The sequence below is a fragment of the Panthera onca genome, chromosome A3, assembly GCF_046562875.1.
Source record: "Panthera onca isolate mPanOnc1 chromosome A3, mPanOnc1 haplotype 2, whole genome shotgun sequence".
In the NCBI taxonomy this organism is placed as follows: domain Eukaryota; kingdom Metazoa; phylum Chordata; class Mammalia; order Carnivora; family Felidae; genus Panthera; species Panthera onca.
Genome location: NC_138341.1, coordinates 87,536,406 through 87,561,926, shown reverse-complemented (window position 1 = coordinate 87,561,926; position 25,521 = coordinate 87,536,406).

The following is a 25,521-nucleotide window of genomic DNA, read 5'->3' as shown; positions in this document are numbered from 1 at the left end:
TCCTTTGGAATGGGTCACATATTCCTTGCTCATCCTGTTTAAGTAATTTTGGATTGAATTCCTGACTTTGTGAATGATATGTAATGCAAATATGGATTCTGTTATACTCTTTAAAAGATTTATAATTGTTTTAAGCAGGCAATTAATTTGATTAGACTCATACTGAACATGTAATGCCTGCAGGGATTGAAAGGAAGGGGGAATTTCATATCTTAGGCTAGCTATTTAAGCCTTAGCTGCAAGTTGCTTTCAGTCTATCACAAATATCTGTGGCTTAAAGATCAGCCAGACTTAGTCTGAATTTATACACAGGTTTAGGAGCTCCTTGTTATTGGAAACTTAATCTTGTTCATGTCCAAGAATTTGTCAGTTGTCATTGTTAATGTGTGTGTGCACATAATTGTGTTCTGTTATCTCCCTTCTACTTGTAGAACTCAGATGCCCCTTGGCCTAGAAGCTCTGCTAAAGTCCAGGTCATGGAGTGGGGCTGGAACTTGAGCAATATGGATTTGCAGAATATCCCCTGTGAGCTCAGCAGCTTGGTCTGGGGTATAAAGGGGCAGGGGGATTTAGGTGAAATATAAGCAAGTTCACACTTTTAGTGTCTTAATCCCTGCTTTCCTTGAAGATACCCTTTATATAGTTGGCATCAGTATTTATAGCCTGGATATCATAGCATTGTGTTTATGAACACTCTAAATATAGGAAGCACAGTGACAATGGGCTTCTTGATGGGTAAACACTGGTGATAGCTTGAATATGGAAAACTGGTAGAGCTCTTGATGGTTCAAAAAAATGAAATTTCCAAGTACAAAGCCTGAAGGGGCCATGTCAAAGTAAAGAATATCTTCCTTTCTCTGCTTCTGCTCTTTTGCCATTTGGCTTGTTGCCAATACAAGAAACTTTGCCCACTCTAATTATGCAGGCTAGATCAATAATTGAAATAGATGTGCTACTGGTAATGTAATAAAGTTAATGACTGACTTAAATTATTCAGTATTGATCCTCAATTTCCTTACGTTTGACCATTTCCATATGAATGCTTGTTTCAAGAGAGTTAATACAGGCTCATAGCCAATTCTAGGATATAGCTTTACAAGCACACATTGCATGTATATACTATTTATGCATATGCACATCAAAAACATATATGTATTCATATGTGTGTCAGAAACATATATGTGTGTGTAATTTGTTTTTTCTAACAATACCTCAAAAAGGGTCTGATTATCGAAGAACAATAATCTGCCTCTCCCTGTCTTGAGATGCTTGTTACCTATAAGGATAGATGTTCCTGCATTTTTTTTGAGTCAGAAAAATAATCAGACTACATTCTTATAATGGAAATTCAGTGACAAGATTGTACAAGATGAAGATGTTGCTTGCTTTTGTGCTGATCTGACCACATGTAAGAATTTCTTCATAACATGATACAAAATGGGTGTGAGCAGACTAGATATTATTAGAAGAGAGAAACTGAGGTAGGGATAAAACCCAGTACCAAAAGTTTCTCTGGAATACACCTATAGTAAAAACTTCAGTCTATTACCTTGTTACAGCAAGATAGCACATAAACCATGGGCATCTCAGCAATAGGACTAATACATTGAATGGATTTGGTGTGTGCTGGGTGATTTGGGGGAAGCAAGGGTTGATTCTAGATTGGGTGTTGCAGGAATAACATGCAGTTTGATGATCAAGGTATCTTTTGAATTAAAAAAAAGTTTTATTGAGATATAATTCACATAATTTACAAATCACCCATGGAAAGTATACAATTCAATAGCTTTTAACATATTCACAGTGAACATACAAATGGACCATAGCCAAACCATATATAAACAAAACTTTGACCAACAGTCCGCAACAACCAGTCTAGGAAGTCAACCCATTATCTCCAGTAACTAGCCCAGGAAGCCAGCCTACTTTATCATATTTGTAGGAAATCAAACCACTATCTCTAGCAGACAGTGCAGAAAGCCCAACTTATAAATCTGCCCCAAATGACTAGGGCATAATTAGTAATTTACAGCAAACATGCATCCCTAACCACTCACATGGTATGCCCTATTTCTAGTTATCCCACCTATAGCTGCCCCATGCCAATAGCTTCCAACCAGGGCATATCATCCTTTCTTTTTCATTATTAAACTTTCCTATTTCTCTGACTACTTTTGAGTCTCTGCTAAACACTAGTGATAACGGCTGATTCTTGCTTTTTCAAGCTCAGAATAAGTAGGCTTTGTTTGTTGTTTGTTTTTTTAATGTTTATTTATTTTGAGGGAGAGAGAGACAGAGTGTGAGCAGGGGAGGGGCAGAGAGAGAGGGAGACAGAATCTGAAGGAGGCTCCAGGCTCTGAGTTAGCACAGAGCTGGATGCAGGGCTCGAACTCACAGACCATGAAATCATGACCTGAGCTGAAGTTGGACACTTAACTAACTGAGCCACCCAGGTGCCCCAAGACTTTGTTTTAATCTGGTTTGTCTTCATTTACTTTCACAGCAGATATTTGCATCCATCATGACAATCTATTTTAGGACCTTTTCATTACACCCCCTAAGAAATCCTGTACTCTTAGTTATTTTCATACTTCAATCTTGCCCAGGTCCTAAGCAATGACTAATCTACTTTCTGTATCTATAGATTTCCCTATTCTGGATTTCCATATGAATGGAATGTTCTTTTGTGGTCTGGTTTCTTTCACTTAGAATAATGTTTTCAATGTTCATCCATGTTGCAACATGTATCAATACTTCATTCCTTTCATGGTTGACTACTATTTCATTATGTGGATAAACCACATTTTATTTATTCATTAGTCCTTTAATAGAATTTTTTAATTTTTTGCCATATGTATGATGGTGTTATAAATATTGAGGTATCTTAATTCTTATTTAGGAGCTGGATTAATAATGTGGGGCTAGAGTTGTCCTTGATTAAAAAAATAAAACAATAATCACTCATGTTTGCAGGGAGAGAGGAGTGTTTGGTTACTTTGTGGTGCTATAGAAGCCTTGTCTTTATGTTCAGACACAAATACGAAGTGATCTTGTTTTTGTCTTTTTCCATCATGGTCACAGAGTGACCTTGTCTGTTTATTGTTGGGATTCCTTATATTTATAATGGAAGATGACAACCTAGCTCCTAGTTGCTAGCTTCCAGGGCAGGTTTTCTACTTTCTTTCTTGTTCTCAGAGGTGCACGTCTTGTATGCATGATATGAAAGAAATATGGAAATGTAAATAAAGAAAATAAGGATGACATCCTAGAGAAGATGTCAGTGAAAAATGAACACAGACACTGCACTATGACAAAGAATAACAGAACTTAAGTACATAACTAGGAACAGGGAGGTGGAAGTTGTATGTGGGCTGTTATCAGCTCAGTATCTGGCAGGTCTGCTTAATAGCCTAACTGCCTGAAAATGGAATTGGCTATCTTGAAAGCAAGTTTCTTACCTCTTTGTGTGTTTAAGTAGAAATGGGCTTTCCACTTGATGATTTTGCAAAGGGATTTCAGGCAAATGGTAGAGTCTTATTTCAAGATCTCTTAAAAGATCTGACTGAATTTAAGTACTGTGAAGTTACTTCACTAGAATTGCCCCACACCTGTAAGCATTTCTCAGCTCTGTACTCCCTCATAGCAGAAGAAAGTTAGCCTTTGTTGATCACTCACTTGCTTAGACTATGTGGATTTAAAGCTAAATCAAATAGAATCAGCCCTCATTTTTGTGCATGAGTACTTTGTTTTCTTAATATTTTCTGGCACATATTAGAAAACATAAAAAGAGAAACACACAGATAGAGTACTTAAGAGAAGGTGAGCAACCTCTGAGTATCCCTATCTGCTTTGGTCATAGTTCTACAGCAGCTGCCCAAGACAAATTGCTCAGGATTGTCACCTTCTTCTGGTTTCCATTATCTTCACCTATGCCACCATTCACAAACCTGGAGACACCTGAGCATAGCGGTTTTTGTTTGTTTGTTTGTTTGTGTTTTTGAACAAATATTCTTTTTAGATTCAGCTTAAAGAGAGTCTGCTGTTTACTTATTTGTTTTTCTGCATGACTCAATTGACCATTTGATTCACTTCATCTCATTTTCTAGGTTTTCCTTCACTTTCCGCAAAGGTGTACAAGCAAGACAAAAAGAGGACATAAACTGTGCCACTGGGCAATTATTTCCTAATTCAAATATTATATCTGTATGTTCCTCAATGCCACTCCAGTCTGCCTTTTAACAAAAAGGATGATTCTCCTTTGAATTGAATTTTTGCTATTTATATTAAAAAGCATTGTTGCACTTCCTTTAGATTGTGATTTTTTTTTTTAAATTTAATCTTTATTTTTGAGACAGAGACAGCATGTGAGCAGGGAAGGAGCAGAGAGAGAGGGAGACACAGAATGCGAAGCAGGCTCCAGGCTCTGAGCTGTCAGCACAGAGCCTGATGCAGGGCTCAAACTCACAAATAGATCATGACCTGAGCCGACGTCAAACACTCAACCGACTGAGCCACCCAGGAACTCATAGTTGTGATTTTTTTTAATATTCTAATATTTAATTTTTTAATGTTCATTTATTTTTTTTTTATTTTTTTTAACATTTATTTATTTTGAGACAGAGACAGAGCATGAATGGGGGAGGGTCAGAGAAAGAGGGAGACACAGAATCCGAAACAGGCTCCAGGCTCTGAGCTGTCAGTACAGAGCCTGACGCGGGGCTCAAACTCACAGACTGCGAGATCATGACCTGAGCCGAAGTCGCACGCTCAACCGACTGAGCCATCCAGGGCCCCCTCCTAGTTGTGATTTTTTAAAGCACATTAACAATAAGCACTCAGAAAAACCTAGAGTTTTCATAATTATCTTCTGAATAAGAATACAAATTTTTTCTCAGTCCAGCATTTTAGGTTCCTTAAAATCTAATCCCATCTTGTCTTTTTATACTACTACTAATGGTAATAACGATGATGATAATAACAAAATTTATTGTTTTCCATGTTCCAAGCACTATGAAACCCTTTACAATGATGATCCATTAGAACTCTACAACATGCCTATAAATTAGAGAAGTTCTAGTATATCTTTTTTACAGGTGAGGAAATTAAGACTCAGATAAGTTAAAAAATTAATTGCCCAAGAATACAGTTATTAAGTGGTAGATTTATATACAAATCCAGATATGGTTTTAAAATTTATTATCTTCTTTCTTTCTTCTTTCTTTCTTTCTTTCTTCTTTCTTTTTCTTTCTTTTTTTTGTATTCTTTCTTACTTACAACCTCTGTCTTCCAAGAATATTCTCCCCCAGTGCATGACTACTGTTCCTCCAAATATTTTAATCTCTTAGTTCTTTCTGTCTCCATTCATGATCTGTCCACCATCTCTTCTCCATTCCACTAAGAAGCTTCCTTTCCAATCTAGGGAAAGCATCAAGACAAATGTTATCTCTAAGGAAGGAGTCTTAACAATTGACTGAAACAATGAATGAAACATAATTCATGGAAATCTATATGTTTGAGATAGTGTAGGTGGTGCAGAACCTCAACAAAAGTAATTGGGTACATGGGGCACCTGGGTGGCTCAGTTGGTTAAGTGTCTGACTTTGGCTCAGGTCATGATCTCACAGCTTGTGAGTTCAAGCCCCATGTTGGGCTCTGTGCTGACAGCTCAGAGCCTGGAGCCTGCTTCAGATTCTCTGTCTCCCTTTCTCTCTGACCCTCCCCTGCTTGTGCTGTCTCTCTGTCTCTCTCTCTCTTTCAAAAATAAACAAACATTAAAAAAATTTAAAAATATATTAATTTGGTACAATGACAAGGGAGAGAAATATCTTGACAATGAACAGGCATTAATATTTACCAAGTGCTTACTATGAGATATATAAGTTAATATTCACAGTAATCCCACAAGGGAGGAAACCACTTGTGGCAGGACAACTCTAAGATGACCTCCAATGGTTTGGTAATCACACCCTTGTGAAATCCTGTCCCTTGAGTTTGGGGAACTTATGAATTGCTTCTAACAGAATATAGCAAAAGTAATGGGATGTCACTTGGTAATTAACTTACACAAGATTTTGACTTTTGTTTTGCTAGTTGCCTCTATTGCCATATTGGCATTCATGTCTCAAGGAGCTGAGGGTAGCATCTGATCAAAAATCCTTGAGGAATGGAGGCCTTTAGTCTAATAGCTCTTGAAGAATTTAATTCTGACAATGAGAGCTTGGAAACAGATCCTTCCCTAGTCAAGCCTTCAGATTAGACTCCTTGGCTGTGACCTGGTGAGTGTCCATGTTTCAGATGCAGGTATGTCCTACTCTAAGTACTCCAGCTTTTTAAAAACCACTCCATATTTCTTCCTATAGTTTATGACAGATTTCTACTAAACACCTTAAAATATTTAATAAATCTCTTTATATGTAAACATGTGATAACCATACATTTTGCTGTTCTGAAGACCAGGTGAAGTATAAAAGAAGGGCAATATTTATTAAATAAATATTCCTTTTCAACATGTTAAAGGTTACAATGGAATTGAAGGAAATTAAGACCAGACTAGAACTATTGTAAACGTCAACAGAAGAACATAGAGGAAGGGAAGGAAAAATAAGATAAAAACAAAGAGGGAGGAAAACCATAAGAGACTCTTAAGTACAGAGAACAAACTGCTGGAGGGGAGGTGGGTGGGGGGATGGGTTAAATGGGTGATGGGTATAAGGAGGGCACATTTCAGGATGACCACTGGGTGTCATAGGTAAGAGATGAATCATTGGGTTCCACTCCTGAAGCCAAGACTACATTGTATGTTAACTAATTTGAATTTAAATAAAAATAAAAATAAAATAAAATTACTGTCATTATCACTTCAGTCTCAGGTCACCAGATTTATTCTCTCAAGAAGATGTTTTTCAAATATCCCAGTAGAGAGCTTTTTAAAAAACTGATGTTTGGAAACAGCATTTTCTATATTTATGAGGCTAGGACATTTGACTGACATTGGGTTCAGTCTTTTGCCCTGTGTATAGATATTCACTGTTCTTTTTCTCTGATGCTTTACTTGATTAGCTAAACCAGAAAACTACAAACAATTTATTTTAACACTGGGTAAATTTCATATTCACCGCCTTTCACAGGTTTGTTTGTCTTTCTGTAACCTTGAGTAGAAAGAAATATTTCCATTCATCAAGTAGAGATTGATAAACCCATTTGATGATTACATTCTCAAGGAAAAATTGCAATCTATATAATATAATTGAGAAACAAATGCCTCAAACATATTTCACTAGTTTGTAATTTTCTGCTTGTTAAACATTAATATGTTATAGTTTAATTATAAAACTTCACTTCTATTATGTTTAATTGTGATGAACAGAAAAGTATTTTGATCATGAAAGTTAATATTAAATTTAAGTATCATTAATCTCAGAGTGGGCTGAAGAGTATGTCCTTCTTTCTGCAAACATGATGCATTCCACAAAAATTGAATTTTGTTAAATTCTTCTTCTTCCTTCTCCTACTGGTCTGTGCATTTATTCCATCCCAAGAACAATTGCTATCGAAGCTGACAGGTATGGAGGCAGATTCACCAAGAAATCTTTTTTTGTATGTCTTGACAATTAACATGTACTTTGAAATAACTGTTGTCAAGGACACTCCACTTTGAAGAGCTTAATCAATTTGCAGCAGGTGTTAATGTTCACTGAAATATTTTATTAGATGGGATTGGGGAGTGAAGTTAGACTGGTCTAGTTGAATTTCAAAAGGGAAAAAAAGGCAAAAAATTCAGGGATGCCATTTCTTCTCAGCTCTGAGACTCATTCTTTCAGTTCTGCAAAGTGGAATGGAACAAATAAATTCTGAATATTAACCAGCAAAGTAAAATATTTGCCTCAAATTATTAAAGTCAGTGGTAAGTGCAACATTTTTTTTTGCTTGAAACCTTTCACAGGTGTATGACTATTGCTCCAGCATAGATTTTATAAATATAATTCCCTGAAAACAAGCATTTCACTATAATTATTCACTTTCTATTGCACTTTTAATGTAAATCTAATTTTTTCTTGGATTCATCTTAGCCTTGCATTTGGGAGGAAACAACACATCTACATCACATTAGCAAACCGCTGAATTAGAAGGCAAGTCTCTCAGCATTTGGAGAATAGTGATGGATCACTCAGCACGGTGCCACTTACCCAGGGAAGAATACATAGTATATCCTGTTTTCCAAGGAAACTTTAGCTTGCCAACTGATCTATACCTTTCTTCAGAAACTAGAATGTCTGTTTGGTTGATGCTTTGATAGAATCAATGGAGTTCATTTCTTAAAGCTAAATTTGTGACTCAGTGTTTGAAGTAACACTTTTGTTTGTTTGTCTTCGGTCATTAGGCTAAACATCAGTGCCTTGGGGCACCCCACCTTCAGCCCACCCTCTGTTTTCCCCCCGACTGTTACTTTAATGTTGATGAGGAGGTCATCACATCTTATTGATTTTGTTCTCCCTGGCTTCCTCTACATCAGGATATAGCACAGATGGGAGTCTTCAACTCATTAGAGGGAGCCACTTTAATACTGACCTCATCAATCTAGCCTCTTTCCACATTAGAGACACCATAAGAATTTCTACTTCAGAGAGTTCATCTTTATAGTTTTGCTAGTGTGTGTGCACCCAGGTGAGAAAAAGTTTCTAAGCTAGTGAGACAGAACTAGGGAAGTAGACATATTATTGTGGAATGAATAGGAAAGCTCGGGGTGCTTTACTAAGGATCTGAAAGTAGATTAGATTTATAACCTGCTTACGGTTATTTAAAAATACATACACAGCTCTTACAGATCGATATTCTTGAAAACACAACCTGGTTAGTGTGTTTTTTTTTCTTAGGAGGCTAGATTGATGGAGAGCCCATTACTTACAAATTTAATCACCTCAAGGCAATTAAAGCAATTCTGTGTTTTCTTCTTTAGTGTTCCCCTGAAACAACAGCATCTGGACAACTTTAATTACCGCTTCAATTCAGCAAAATGCACAGAAGTGTCAAGTTTGGTGATTTAACAAAAGGTTGTTTTCTCTTTTTTTTTTTTTTGCCCCCCATTCACATTTCTTGACTGTGGGGTTTGGGTTTATTTTCTGTTAGTGCTAGGGGAAACGACTACACATTTAAGGCTGCTGGTGCTGATAGGGAATGTGGAGGGAAAGAGGACCCTGAAGGAAGGACACCCATGAGTAAGCTGAAATGATGGGCATTTAAATCTTTAATGGACACAGTGTTGTCTGTGGATTCTCTCTGATGTAATTCTTGATGAGGTCACTTTAGCTGCCTCTTCCAGGCCCCTGTTCATATTCCATTAGAACTAATGGTTTGAAAACTAGTCCCTGGAATGCAACTAGAACTCAGTAGAGACCAAATGCTCAACACTGGCCATTAAGTGACTAGGGCACTGCCACTGTGCCATCATGCACTCGGTGCTGCTCTTCACCAGGTCATAAGGTTGGGTGAGACCAGCACTAGCCCAACATACACTGGCTATGGTATATTATGGAGCATGTTTAGGAAGGGCCAGGGACACAAGTATTTCATGTGAAAGGAGCTTAGATCTCCATGCCACTGATTCTATTCTAATAATGTGAAACTGACTCTTTGAGATAACACATACCCGACCATTCTACCCCAAGAACATTCTGTTTAATCTAATTGATTTATGAGCCAGCTTTGCAGAAAGTTGATCTACTGCCACAAGACCAAGTAAGATTGGAACAAACCAGGAAGAAGTCTTGGAGGTGCACAAAAGGGTCTGAGAGTGAAAAAAAGTAACCTCTGCGATGACACACACGAGATCTCCCCAAAATCATGCTAGCGCTACCCCTATCTTTTGTACATAGGACATAAGTGCCCGGATGTCACCGGGGGCACCTGCACAGAAGCAGCAAGGTTCTCCCCTCCCCCACCTTACCTTTTCCCAAAGTCCAGTCGGCTCAAACACCTTCCCAGATACCTAGCCCCTTGTAGAATCCCATAAATACTCAGCTCCCTTTATCCTCAGAGAGGCAGATTTTAGAAATTTCCTCCCTGCTCCTTGCTTGGTGCTCTGCAATAAAACCCTTTTTCTCTGCCGCAAAAACAGGTGTCAGTGTTTGGCTCACTGTGCATAGGGCAGGATCCTTGTCCAGTAATAAACACTTCTTCAGCTCACACCTGTGGTCCCTTGGAAGATCCCCTATAACCAACTGATAAAGGATTAAAAATTTTACACTTAGTTCATGAATTAATCAGTTTGATGTATTGATGTGTGCAGAAAATAGATTGCTGCCACATTATACCTCTACTGGAGTAGCTCTGAGAGACCCTGGATAGGATCCAATGGGCAGAACCTAGAGCAGTAAACTTGGTCATAAACTTATTGTGGAGAGAGCTATGTATGGCCTGAGTTAAGGACTCCCAGGTATGTCTGATGACTTGTTGGTGAGGGAATTGGAAGAAAAAAAATATATTGGAAGGTGGGAGATAAGAAATCTGGAGAAGAAGTGTATGAATGAATCTATGGGAATGGCCAAGAAAGTGTGCAAATATTTGTGTCTCATATCAGTCATTACCTGCTAGAGAGCATCTACCTAGAGAGGACACTAACCTGAGTTAATGAATGACTTATCCAAAGGGTGAACACCAGCTTGTATAACTGGATAACTCCCTGCTTGTCCAATGGAGATATGCACAGGGGAAGAGAATGCTACCATTGAATTTATGAACTGTTAGCAGCAGAAATAAAAACTGAGGCCTCCATATGGTACCATCCTTCACATGTTTAAAGGAGATCAACCAGATACTTGGTGACAAGTCAATTTTAGTTTTGGGGAAAGTGGTTATTTGTACATAATGAGATTGGTATGTGTGCTAGGTCTTGGTTTAGGGCCCTTTCCACAATGCCTCATCTTACACTATTTGCGGGTTCATAGAGTTTTTGATTTAGGAACATGGGATTCCCCCGGGGCCATGGGTACATGATTGCAGGATCCATTGTTTGTACCATTTACTGCATTATCCAGAAGCTGCTGGCCTAAGAGAGCATTGGAGCTGCCTCCTAAAGGTACAGCCAAGGTGTCACTTTAGAGATGATACTATGAGGGTTTGGATTCTGTTCTTTAAAAATAGTCTCTACTTTGAACCAATAACCTGTCCCTGATACCTGTACCTGGATTCAGGGCCCATGGAATGGACTTGGCTCTTACCTTACTATTTCTTACCATCACTCAAATTTGCCTATGGAGAACTCATGCTTTCTGTTCCTATAGCTTTAATCTATTGTATTAGAGACCTTTGTTTCAGGATTGAGTGGGAGGTGCTTCTAACCAAAAAATATAGTAGGAATTCCACCAAACCTAAAACTGTAGCTGGCCATTTTGCATTTCTTATGCCAGCTGGTAGTAAAAGAAGTTATATTGGCAAGGGTGATGGGCCTTTATAATCAAGAGCAGGAAGTTGAGGCTGCTTAATGTGGGTGGGCAGGAATATGAAGAAACATAGGTGATTCACTGGAGCACTTCTTGGTGCTTCTATTTCCAGTGAAAATCATGAATGGGCAGTTGCCCCAATCATGGCCTGACAAGAACATAGTAAGATGGATGGTTAAAAAGGGAAATAATAAATATAATCCTCTATCAGTACTGTCTGTTACTCAGATGATCTATGATCTGTCTCTGGAGACCTTGACCACATCCAGTACTACCATGTCTCATCCAGAGAGGTCTCTACTTGACTGGAAATATCCTTAGCCCTTCACAGGAACAACCTGGCAGTGATGAGAGGCTGTATAAAGCTTGTTTCTACCTTTTACCCACCTTTGCTAAACTTGGACATCAAAATATTCTCCAAGAAGCTGTCTGCTTTTGGGAAAGCTGCTGTGTCATGCAACTCCTCCTTGGTGGACTCTCTGAGTCTCACTCCTAGGCTACATGAGTGTTACTGGGTTTGAAAACATGATTCCCTACATCCATAGACATTTTAATACTGAAAAAAATTATTTCCCATATGCTTCTGACATGAGGCTTTTCAAAACATCATCATTCATTATTTCTTCAAATGCAGTAATGAAAACTTTATCATCATTGTTGTCTGACCCCAACAAAATGACTGCACCTAAACCTACCACTCTGTGAATATTCTTGGGACATTGCTTATATTCTCTCTTTCACTAAATTTGAGCCACTTTATTCTAGAAAGCTTTCATAAGTAACAATAAAGCAAAATGAGGTGAAGAATGCATAAAACTTACTTATGTGATTGAGAGCTGTGTAATGAGGGACTATAAAAGTCAGTTGATAAAGTAGTATTCAGTTAGACATATGGAATTATTAGGCAAAGAGATTTATAAGCCCAAAAAGTGGGCTAAATGAGAGTTAATTAACTGAACAATGGAACTCTCTCAGCAACATTCTGTAGTTTTCAAAGTAGAGCTTTTTAAGTCATTAGGTATTTTTTCCCGACTCAATTAAAATGAAATTTTCAAATTCTACTGTTCTTACTTGTTTGCTGCTAGTATGATATACCATAATTAGTTTCTGTTAATTAACCTTGAATTTGGTATCATACTATTTACTTTTACTTCCCTTGGGTGCTGATTTCTGAAGATTTTCTATGTAAACAAACATGTAATTCACAAATAGATATAGCACCAAATCTTATTCCCAATTTATATGCTTTTTTTTCTTGACCTTGTACTGATTTGGATTCCAGTACAATGCTACATACAAATGGAGACAGTGGTTATCCCAAACTTGTTCTGAACCATAGGGTGCAAATGTTGAATATGCCAATGTTATGTATCAAGGGGCTAAAGGATCTTTTTTTAATAGATGGTCTTTAGCAGATTAGGTCCCCTTCCTTTCCTAGGGTCCTGAAGGGAGGAAAATTTGTATTTACCTGTGAATTTAGTGAGCATTGAATTTAGTCAGCATTTTCTCTGTATGTATTTAAATTACTGTGTTTTTCTCCTTTTTTCTGTTAATATACTAAATTTATTGACTAACATTCTATTACTCAAACAACCTAGCATTGCAAGTATAAACTTCTCTTGGTCATGATATTTTATCCTTTTTATATATTTCTGGATTTATTTTGCTTATGTTTTGTTGAGATTGTTATGGTATATTTATTAGCAGCATTAGTCACTAATTGGTCCATTTAATTTAAAATAATAAAATTTGTTTGCATAGAAATTTTAATAATTTTCCTATTCTTTTAAAGTCTTTAGGAACTATAGTGATAACCTCTTTTCTGTCCCTAATATTGGCAATTTGTATTTTCTCTCTGTCTTATTTCCTTCATCAATCTAGCTACCAGTTGTCAATATTCAAAGAATCAGATTATGGCTTTGTTAATTTTCTCTCTTGTATGACTTTTTTACTTGACTTTAGCTCTTATTTTTATTATTCACTTTCTTCTTGAGGTACCTCAGGCTCTGGGTTTCTAAAATATTATTGTTTCCCTCTTTCATTTAGAGTGGATGCTTTTTATTGATCTGTCTTCAAGTTCATTGATTTTTCCTCTGTCCTCTCTATCCTTCTATTAAACAATTTAGTAATTTTTTTTTCAGCTACTGTAATCTTATGTTTTAAAACTTTGGGTTTTTGAATTTTTTTTTACTTCCTTCCTGAGATTTATTTTATTTCTTCACTTAATATATATAAAACATAAAAATATACATAGCTATATACACATACAATACACTATATATGTGTTATGTATATACGGAATACAACATATGTATGCTATACACATACAAAAGACAACTAATACCAATTCCTAGATCAATCAGATGTTGTAATTACAAAGAACTTTAAAGCTGCTATTATAACTATGCTCAATGAGGTAAAAAATATACATAGCATGTAGTTAAAATAGCTGCTTTAAAGTCTTTGCCTGATAATTACATCTGACTGATCTAGGGTTGGTATTAGTTGTCTTTTCTTGTAAAGTTCTTTTATAATTTTCCATTGTAAATTATATCCACTGCATACCATGTACTTCCAGATTGTGTATTGGATGCTGCAAATTTGTGTTGTGGAAATTCTGGATTTTCTCACTACCTGGAGAATACCCATCTTTTGCTTTAGCAGGGAATGCACTTAGATCCTATTGCATCTTTTCACAGTTGGTGTGGCTGAAGCTCAGTTCTCAGCTCTGTTCTTCCTGCCTTGGCTGCAAATACTTTCCCTTTTCTGCACACAGGCATGGTTTAGGCATCTTAGAGATTTGGGCTGAATTTAAAACATATTTGGGTTTTGGGGTGCCTGGGTGGCTTGGTCAGTTAAGCATCTCAATCTTGATCTCAGCTAAGGTCATGATTCATGGTTCAGGGGATCAAGCACCGTATTGGGCTCCATGCTGACAGCTCTGAGTCTGTTGGGATTCTCTCTCTCTCTCTCTCTCTCTCTCTTTCTCTCTGTCTCTGCCCCTTCCCCACTCATGCTTGCGTGCTATCTCTCTTTCTCAAAATAAATAAACTTTAGCAACAACAACAACAACAACAACTCAAAGAAAAACATATTTGGGTTTTATTTTCCCACTGGTTCTGTCTATTTGGAGGCTCACACATAGCTCTCTGGTGAAGGTAGCCCCTGAGGCTTTGCCCTGGTTCCTTCAGCCAGAAATATACTCGGTTCTGTATTAGAATTTTAGGCACCATTATGTGGTCACCATGATGATTGCATTGCCCTTGGGGCAAAGATGTAAAAATCGGGGTACTGGTGCCATGGCAATTGCTTGCTCCACATTTAGACTCCTTTCCAAAATTTGCCTTAAAAAAATCAGATTCCAGATTCCTCAGGCAATTGCCTTTCTGTAATTTGTCTAGAGGTCGCAGCTGTTATTTGCAGAAGGATCACTGAGACAGGCACACTCTTCCACAGGGTTGGGCTTCTAAACCTACCCAAATTGCTCTTTCTTGAGCTCTCCTCTCAGAGGTGGCTTCTATTGGACCAGCTGGTTTTGTGTTTTTGCCCCTGTCTGGAGCCTCTGTTCCCTCCTCCCACTGCTGCCTGTCAACTTCCTCACTGCAGGGATTCAAAACTATTTGCATTGTCTAGAAAAGATGCAGTCAGTTCAAAATGTTAATGAGACATAAGGAATTTAATTTAAAAAATTTTGAAGACTTTATAGGTGAAATTGGGAAAGTGTCAATATCATAGATTGTTTAACATACTTAGCACCCCTCCTTTGATATGTTTTCCTTCCCAACTGCCCCCTTTCCACACTCCCATTAGTTCTTCTCTTTTTGGTTTTACCATTCAGATCTTCCTTGGAGTACTCTTTCCTCTAGCTTCTGAATTTTACTCTTTCCTCTCAACATCAACTTATTACTTTTAAATATTTAGTGAGAAACATCCAATGTATACAAAAGTAGAAAGAATGCTATACTGAACCACATATATACATCTCCCAACCGCAACAATTATTATTCATGGCTGTCTTGTTTAATTTATAACCGCATTTACTTCCTTGCTCACACCAGCTTGTTTTGAGCAAATCCCAGACATCATATTATTTTATTTATAAAAATTCCAGTTTGTTTCTTTAAACGACTCCTAAAAATAGCTATAATATCATTGTTACCCACAAAGGACAGATAATAATTCCTTATTATTATTAAATATCCATTATTTGCTACTCAAAGTTCTCTGAATGTCTTGTAAATATTTGAAGTTCATCTTAATCAAGATCTAAATAAGGTCTATCGATTGTAATTACCATGTTGTTAATTTTTTTTGCTATTTGAGAAAGCTTGTATTTTTATTCTTGATTCAAATTTTTCTAGTAGTACCTTTGTTGAAACTATTATTCTCTTCCTTAGTGCTACAGCCTATGAGTTCCATATAAAATCAATATTGATATTAAATACTATTCCTCTCATTTTCCTCTCTTTCCCTGTCCGTCTAAACCATCCCCCCAGCCAAAATCCTACAAACCCCTCTTTGTCACCATCTGCCCTGTCATTAGGACCTTGTCCATTCCCAGTTCTACTGAAAACGTACATCGTTTGTGTCCTGCTCCATCCATTCCTGTATTCCAATTTTCAAGCTAATACCCACTTAATCTATCAGAGGACAAAGTCATGACTCTACAGACAGTGTTTAAAGACTCCCCTTTTTCCTCACTCTCTTGCCCCTGGAAACCACTATTTCTATGAGTTTGGCTTTTTTTTTTTTTTAAAGATTCCACATATAAGTGAGATTATACTATGCTTGTCTTTCTCTCTCTGACATTTCACTGAAGAGAAGTTTGTCTTAAACTCAAAGGGTGATTCTGAATATAAGAATTTCTTTCTCGGTGACAGGCTAGTATAATGCCCATTTGGCATACAGAGCTTTGCAATGACTTTCAAATCACAGGGGATATATATTTTGTTTCTTTTGCATGCTATTAAACTCAAAAGAACTGTTGGTCAACAATATACAACCAGCTGACAGCATGCATGTATGCGACAGTAAATTCAAACCTTTAAATTTCCAATATTTAACTAAAGAATGAAAGTCATCTGATGATATATCCCCTTGTGGTCATTTGATAACTTTATGTACACATCAAAATTGCTTTTATTCATTAAAAAATAATGAGATTCTGTCTAGATAGAAAGCATGTTATTCTTGGCTCTTTGACATTTAAGGTCCTTAATTTAAATTCAGAAAGTACTTTTACTTCCTTTGAAGACTCATCAGCTGTCAATAGCCTCTTACATTCTCTTTTCTAGTCACATATGAGTGTATTTCATTCATTTGTCTTAAATTCCTACACATTCTTAAGCATGTGGAAAATTTCTAGCCTGGACTTAAAAGTCACTTTCTCTGTAAAGGAATGACTTTCCCCTGTCTGTGTTTCCTTTGGAAATTATTCATATGGTTGGCAGAAAAGTGTAGTAGTTGTGCTCTGGAGTTATACAGGTCTGGATTTGAATCCCTGTGTTATCATTTACTAGCTGTTTGATATGGAGCCAGTTATACAACTTTTCAAAGTATCTCCTCCCCTGTGAAATGGAGGTAATAATGCTTAGTTCATTGGATTGTTGTGGCACTTAAATGAGATAATGTATATAGACTGCTTATTCTAGCTCTTGACATATAAATTTGGTAAGTGCCAGTTGTTTTTGCTATTATTTCTATTGGTATTGTTATTGGTAAGTGCTAGTTGTTTTTACTATTATTACTATTGCCATATAATGTATTTCATGATATTTTCCTTCAGTACTGTCCCCAGATGATGAGTTCTTTTGGAATAAGGACCATTTCTTATTCAATTTATCATACATTCTATCCTACACATAGTCTTGCATATAGATGGACAATAAGCAAGCATTCAGTAGATGTTTGCCAAATAAGTTATTTAACAAACAACTGTGTTACCAGTTATTACTGTTCGTTTAATGTAGTTCATCATGTTATTACAAATAATTTTCTTAGCAACCATTGGTGATTTCACATAATACTGTTTGGGTTTAGTATACATGTTTTATTTATGAATACCATTCTGATATTTGAGGATTATTATAGAAAATAGAGGCACAGATTTGTTTTTTAAAATGCTTAAAAAGACTTTTAAATAAGAATAAAAAACTCTCATGAATGATTATAATTTCAAGTAGGAAATAAACAGTGAAACTCAGTTCACTCAGTGGCTAGCAGAGAGAATTAGAGGTTTATACAATCACTGAAATGGCAGGGGGAGTAAATATCTCTTTTTTAAAGGGAGTCATGGGAAGAACACAGACCATTACCCCAGCTTCTGTGGCACCGTGGTGAGTGACTCTCAGGAGAAGCCTTGGAAGCCAAGAGAAGCTACTAACTGATGATTTGTGGTGTCTTCTCTTTGGAGAATAATGAGTTTCCCTTATCTTCTGCTTTCCAAGGGCAAGGGAATTCTGGGACATGCAGTTTTAAATTTCTCCCTTGAAATGCAGAAGCCAACACATTGCTAACTTGCACCAGGCAATTCACTTTCAACACATTTTCTAGAGTAAAAAAATAAAGTGAAAAACCAAAATATTTAAGAATAATGAATTATATGTGGAAAGTTATAATCCATTGTCTGGTGGCTCCAATTTGTTTTTTCATGCACCAGCCTCTTCTTTCTATTTCGGTTTCAGGTGTCACTATTGCTTCTAGAATCCTAGGAAGAGCTCACTGCTGAGGCAATACTGGAGGATACATTTGTCACATTATAATGTTACTGATTTAAAATGCTGCCCACCACTGGTTATTTTCCATATTTGAATGGCAAAAAAAAAATTGGATATGCTTATGCCAAATGCATAGCATTTTGAGAGCAGAGAGTAACTAAGCATCACCAATTTCTATCAATTTCTTCTACTATTTCTGAAAGTCATCACCTTTTCATGGCCACCAACACCACACCCCTAATCCAAATAACCAATAGCCCGGACAGTTGTTGAAATTTTTTAACGTGTATACATGCATCTTTTTTGCACATACATATTTGTTAGAGTAAATTTTTCCGTGTGAAAATCTTATCGCCTCATTTTTGTGTAAAATAACCTTTAAAGTCACTTAATATATTTCCATTAAAAAATAAAATGAATTATTTTTTGGATTATAAAATTAAGACAAGATATTAACAAAACATGCACAAAAAATTTAAGAAGAAACAAAAATTCTATTACAAAAGTGTCCGTTGCTAAAACTGTAGTGTATATATTTTTAAATGTTTTTCTATATTTTTCTGTACACTAACACATGCACACATTTCCAAATTAGGCAGTAGTTAATATATTCCTCCGGAAAGTCAACCTATATGTTTACACTTAGCATTTCGTTATGAATATTTTCTGTGTCAATAGCTTATAAAATGAAAATCACAATGTTTGATGGCTATATACTTCATAATGTCAGATCATAGGGTCTTTTGCATTTTTTTTGTCATTTTAAACAATATTTTAAGTAGCATGTGCAAACGTACAGAATGATGAATGAACACGATATTGAAGAATTGTTGGCAATATGTATGTAACTTTATTATGTTTTATGGAAGGTAGGGTTAGGATATTGATGAAAGTAGAAAAATAAGTTGCAACTAAATAGTGAAGAGCTTATTTGCTATAAAATTGAAGAATATGAAAAAGGTTAAGTGTGATTTATGTTAATCTTGGGTATAATTTTTTCCCAATAATGTAAATGCATAATTGTTTCATAAAATGTATTCTTGCTTTGAGTTGTTATAATTTCAGTCATGTAAATTTCTTATGAAGGTGAAATTCTCATAAAGTAAAAGTAACCACTTTAAAATGTGTAATTCATTGGCATTTAGCACATTGATAATGTTATGTAGTCAGCATTTAATATCAAGTTCTAAAACATTTTCATCACCTTAAAAGAAAACTCCCAATGTATTAAGCAGTTGATTCCCATTTTCCCTGACCCCTGGTATCTGGCAACTATCAATTTGCTTACTATCTCTGTGGATTTCCAGGTTTTGATTTTCACATAAATGGGATCATGTAATATGTAGTCTTTCACTTACCATAATGTTTTAAAGGTTCATTCATATGATAGCATATATCAGTAGTTTGTTATTTTTCATGGGTGAATAATATTCCATTGTCTGTATATACCACATTTTATTTATTCATCCATCTGTTGAGTGAAATTGCTGGATCATATTGCAATTCTATGTTTAAGTTTTTAAGGAACTACCAAGATGTGTTTCACAATAGCTGAGACATGTTACATTTCCACCAGCAGTGTAAGAGGGCTCCAATTTCTCCATTCCCTCACCAACATTTGTTATCCCCTTCTTTTTAAATTATAATCATCTCAGTGGTGTAAAGTGTATCTCACTGTGGTTTTTATTTTCTTAATTACTGATGATGTTGAGTGTTTCATAGTCATTTACATATTTTATTTAAAGAAATGTCAATTCAAGTACTTTGCCCATTTTTAAATTGAGTGGTTTGTATTTTGTTGTTGAGTTCTAAGAATTCTTTATATGTTCTGTATTTAGACCCTTATCATGCATACTATTTAAAAATATTCCCTCTCATTCTGTGGGGTGTCTTTCACTTTCTTGATAATGTCTTTTGATGCATGAAAGTTGTACATTTTATTAAAGTACAGTGTATCTATATTTTCTATTGCTGCTCTTGCTTTTTCGTGTCATATGAAGAATCTATGACCAATCCAGCATCATTAAGATTTACAGTGTGCTTTCTTCTAAGAGTTTAATAGTTTTAGCTCATGCATTTGGGCCATTGATCCATTTTTAGTTAATTTTTATAGATGGTGTGAGGTTGAGTATAAATTCATTCTTATGCAGGTGAGGAGCCTGTTTCTCAGCACTATTTGTTGAAAAGACTATTCTTTCCTCATTGAATGATGTCAGCACTCTCTTCTAAAATCATTTGAGTTTATTTCTGGGTTGAATGAATGAATGAATGAAATTTATTCCATTGGATTACAGGCCTATCCTTACACCAGTTATGCAATGCTTGATCACTGTTTGTTGCTTTGTGGTAAGTTTTCAAATCATAAGTGTGAGTCCTCCATCTTGGTTCTTTTTCAAAATTATTTTGGCTCCTCAGAGCCCTTTGTAATTTGGTAGGAATTTGAAGAGTAACTATTCTTTTCTACAAAAAGTCCATTGGAAATTTAATTGAATCTGTAAATTCCTTAGGGTAGTATTGTGATCTTAACAAGACTGTGTCCCAAACACACACCAGATGCATTTACATTATTTAAGTTTTCTTTAATTCATTTCAGCAGTGCTTTTGAGTGGGCAAATCATCCACTTCCTAGGCTACACTTATTCCTAGATGTTTTATTCTTTTGGATGCTGTTATAAACAATTGTTTTCTTAATTTCCTTTTCAGATTGTTCATTACTGGTGTTTAGAAATGAAACTGACTTTTGCATGCTATAATTTGGCTTAATTTATTTATTAGCTCTTATAGTCTCTTTATGCATTTATATTCCAGATATAAGCTCATGACATCTGCAAATAAGGATGCTTTTGCTTTTTCCTTTCCGATTTGGATGTTTTTAGTTTTTTTCTTGCCTAATAACCCTGGAAAAAGCAAGCATTCTTGTCTTGTTCCTGATTTTAGAGGGAAGGCTTTCAGATTTTCACCACTGGGCATGAAGTTAGTTGTGGATTTTTCATTAATGTCCTTTCCAGATTGAGGAAATTTCTTTCTATTACTAGTTTAAATGTATTTATCATAAAAGATTGTTGGATTTAATAAAATTCTTTTTCTGCCTCATTTGGGTGATTATTCTATTTAAAAAATTGATTCTCTTAATGTGATATATCACATGGTTTAATTTTCATGTGGTGAACCACCCTTGCACTCATGGGATAAGTCCTATTTAGTCATTGCAAAGGCTTGAATGTTTGTGTTCCTCCTCATCCCCAAGTTCACATGTTGAGACCCTAATCTCTGGTATTTGAAGGCAAGACCTTTAGGAGGTAGTTATAACATGATGGTGGAGCCCTCATGAATGGGATTAGCATCCTTATAAAAGACACCAGGGAGCCGGCTTTCTGTCTCAGTCTGTTTTCCACTGTGTGAGGGTACAATGAAAGATGCCCATGTACAAACCAGGTCCCCATGTACAAACCAGGCACAAACTTGGTCCCCACCAAGGAACTGATCCTGAGGGCACCCCAATCTCATACTTCCAATCTCCAAAACTGTGAGAAGCTACCCAATTGATTGTATTTTGTTATTGTGGCCTGGGCTACGATAATTGTGCTATTAATATTTTTAATATACTGCTGAATTTGCTTTGCTAGTATTTGGTGAGTATTTTTATATCTATATTTATAAGGGATTTTATCTGTAGTTTTCTTTTCTTAGGATATCTTTGTCTGACTTACATATTAAGATAATGCTGTCCTCATAGAATTAGTTAGGAAGAGTGCTCTCTTCCTCTATGTTTTAGAGGAGTTTGAGAAGACCTGGTGGTAATTCTTCCTTCCCTGGTGATTGGAAGAATTGGTAGAATTCTTCAGGATAGCCATTTATTCCTGGGGTTTTCTTTTTTGGGAGTTTTTTGATTACCCATTCAATCCCTTTACTGGTTATAGGTCATATGGATTGTTTTTTCTTTAGTTTGTTTATGTAGTTTGTGTTTTTCTGGGAATTTGTCCAATTCATCTGTGTTGGTAAACAGCCACTTATAATGTTCTCTTATAATTCTTTATATTTCTATTTACACAAGTTTGGTAGTAATGTTTCCACTTTCACCTCTGATGTCAGTAAGTTTAGTCTTCTCTGTTTTTTTCCTAGTCAGTATAGCTAAGTGCTCTTCATTTTTAGTGATCTTAAAAAAAAAAACAACAAACTTTTGTTTCTATTATTTTTGATTGTCTATTTCATTTATCTCTGATCTAACTTTTATTATTTCCTTCCTTTTGCTGGCTTTGGTTTTAATTTGTTATTTTTATAGTTCCTTAAGGTGTAAAATTAGATAATCAGTTTGAGGCCTTTCTTCTTTTTTACTGTAGGTGTTTATAGCTCTAAATTTCCCTGTGAACCCTGCTTTTGCTGCATCCCATAAATTTTGTCACATTGTGTGTTCATTTTCATTCATCTGAAAGTATTTTATGATTTCTCTTTGTGATTTCTTCTTTGATTCATTGGTGGTTTAAGAGAACATTGTTGATTTCCACACATTTGTAAATTTTTTGGAGTTCCTGGATTGATTTCTATTTGCATTTCATTGTTGCTGGAGAAGATTCTTTGCATGATTTCAGTATTTTTACATTTGTCTAGGCTTATTCTGTGACCTAATATATGGTCTAACCTCAAGAATGTTCCATGTGTCCCATTATTTTTGGAAAAAGGCAAAGATTTTAACATGTCCTACCAAAACAAATAACCTGGCTCCTAACCATTCCTCTAGCCTTATTTTGTAGCTAACTCTCCTTATGCTCATTACTTCTGCCAAACCACTCTCATTTATGCCCTCAGATTTGCCCAGCCGCCTCTCACTAAAGGACTTTATACAAGCTGTTGCTTCTTCCTGGCATGCTGTTTCTCCCCCAAGCTAACATCCACATTATAGCCTCTTTATTGAACCACATTCTTCTCTTTAATAGAGCATTTCACAGTTGAAACATTAACATTTATTTCTTATTCTTATTAATGCCTATCTTCTCCAATAGACTCTAAACTCTGATAGAAGGAACCAAGTTTATTTTGACTATTATTTTGTCTCCAGAAGCTAGTGCAGTTCTTGGTATATAAGTTTTCTATAGGTATTTATGGAAATATCTATAAATGGAAGTAAATGATGTGAATCTTCAATCCTCAAATCACACCGACTATTCCAATTTTATTTAAGCCTGGTTACTAAACCGAAACAGCCTATACTAAAGGAGGAAGTCTAAATGAGTAAATTGGCAGCCATTATTCAACACATTCTTAGAATTAATATACAACACTTTGTCTGCTCCACTTGGGAAGAATGATTTCTTGATGGTTCCACTCACTGAGTTATTTGATATGTTACATTTATTCTTATGGAAAATTTAAATGCATATAATGTGCTAAACATTAGACACAGCATATAAAAGACAATTTGATAGTACATTAAATGTTCAGTCTTTCTCTCCTCATTTTAATTCTCTAATCAAAGCATTTATGAACTATTATCAGAGTTAATATAAAGGGGATGATTTTTGGGTTTCTTTGAAACTGAAAAAATCATGAATTTTATCTTTGTGCCATGGAATACAAATATATAATTAAGAAGCACTTTGCAAATAATCTAATACTCCCTCCTTAAGTTACAAATAAGAAAGTTGAGGTTTAGACTGATTAAGTAATTAATTGAAGTCTTATATCTGGGAACTTAATCCCAAACTTCTAAAACCCTTAAGAGGACTTATTCCATTATAGCATGTTGTTATCATAATATTTCTCAATTCATTCAATGCTTATTTATAAGAACTACATTTTCAGGGCACCGGGGTGGCTCAGTTGGTTAAGTGTCCGACTTGGGCTCAAGTCATGGTCTCACAGTTCATGAGTTCAAGCCCCATATTGGGTGAGCTCAAGCCCCACTTTGGGATTCTCTCTCTCTCCCTTTCTCTCTGCCCCTCACTCATGTGCTCTCTCTCTCTCAAAAATAAATACATTAATTAAAAAAAGAAGTTTAATTTCATTATACTAAAAATGCAGCTGCAGGGTGCCTGGGCGGTTCAGTTGGTTCAGCATGGGACTCCTGATTTTGGCTGAAGTTGTGATCTCTGGGTCATGAGATTCAGCCCCGGGTGGGGCTCTTCCCTGACTGTGGAGCCTACTTGGGATTCTCCCTCTTTCTCTGCCCCCTCCTCCACTCATTCTCTATCTCTCTTTCTCAAAATAAATAAATAAACATTAAAAAAATAATGCAGGAGCTTCTGGTTTGAACCCTGAGGCAGTAATACATATCAGACTTGTCTTCCAACTACAAAATAAAACAACCTCGTTTAGTCATGGGAGGAAAGGCAGAGCTGGGGTCCTTGGGAGAAGAGAATCTCATGAGACAAATTTCCCCTGTCTCTGGCTTTCTTACTAGGGGTACTTCCTAAGCCATTCCATAGGGAATTCAAACCCAGAGTCTAGTGGCAATACTGGGTGGAGGAAACACAGAATAAAGTTCAGGGCCAATGAAGTGGCTGGACTATGAGGAACATGGTATAAAGAAGAAGGTGTCCAGAGGGTATAGGAGTGGCCTTGAGTCTTTGCCCAAATACTAAGTGCTATATACATGGGATGAGATTCCCTAAAGTTCAGCAGGGAAGAGCTACTGGGGTTGGTAGGGTCACATAATGCTGGCAGACATGAGAGAGTGGCCCCACCAGAATGAACATGGCAAGCATCCAGGTGAGAGCACAATAAGGCCAGAGCACAGGGCTACACTATCCATAGAGTAAAGGACACAAGCATGAATAGAATGAAGCTGATCAACCAGTGAATGACTAAAACAAAGCTCAATATTTTCCATAAGAAGCTAAGATAATTCAAACTCTCTGTAACAGAATATCTACAATTTTCAGAAAGCCATAGAAAATGACTATACTAAGAGATGTTGGAATTATAAGGTAAGGGCTTCTAAACAGTTATTATCAATATATTCACAATTTAAGGGAAAGGGGGATAAAAAGAATGACACATGGGGACTCAGCATAGAAATTCACATTTAGAAAAAGAACAAATGGAAATTCTGCATCAGCAAAATACAATATCGGCATTGAAAATTTTTTCTGACAGGCTAACAATAGATCAGATAGTACAGAAGATGGATTAGTGGGATTTGAGATAGGATAATAAAAACGGAAGCAAAGAGGGGCACGCCTGGGTGGCTCAATGGGTTAAGTGTCTGACTCTTGATCTCAGCTCAGGTCATTATCTCAAGGTTCATGAGTTTGAGCCCTGTGTCAGGCTCTGCACTCTTAGTGCAGACCCTGCCTGGGGATTCTGTCTTTCCCTCTCTTTCTGCCCCTCCCCCACTCTTTCTCTCACTCTCTCAAAATAAGTAAATAAAT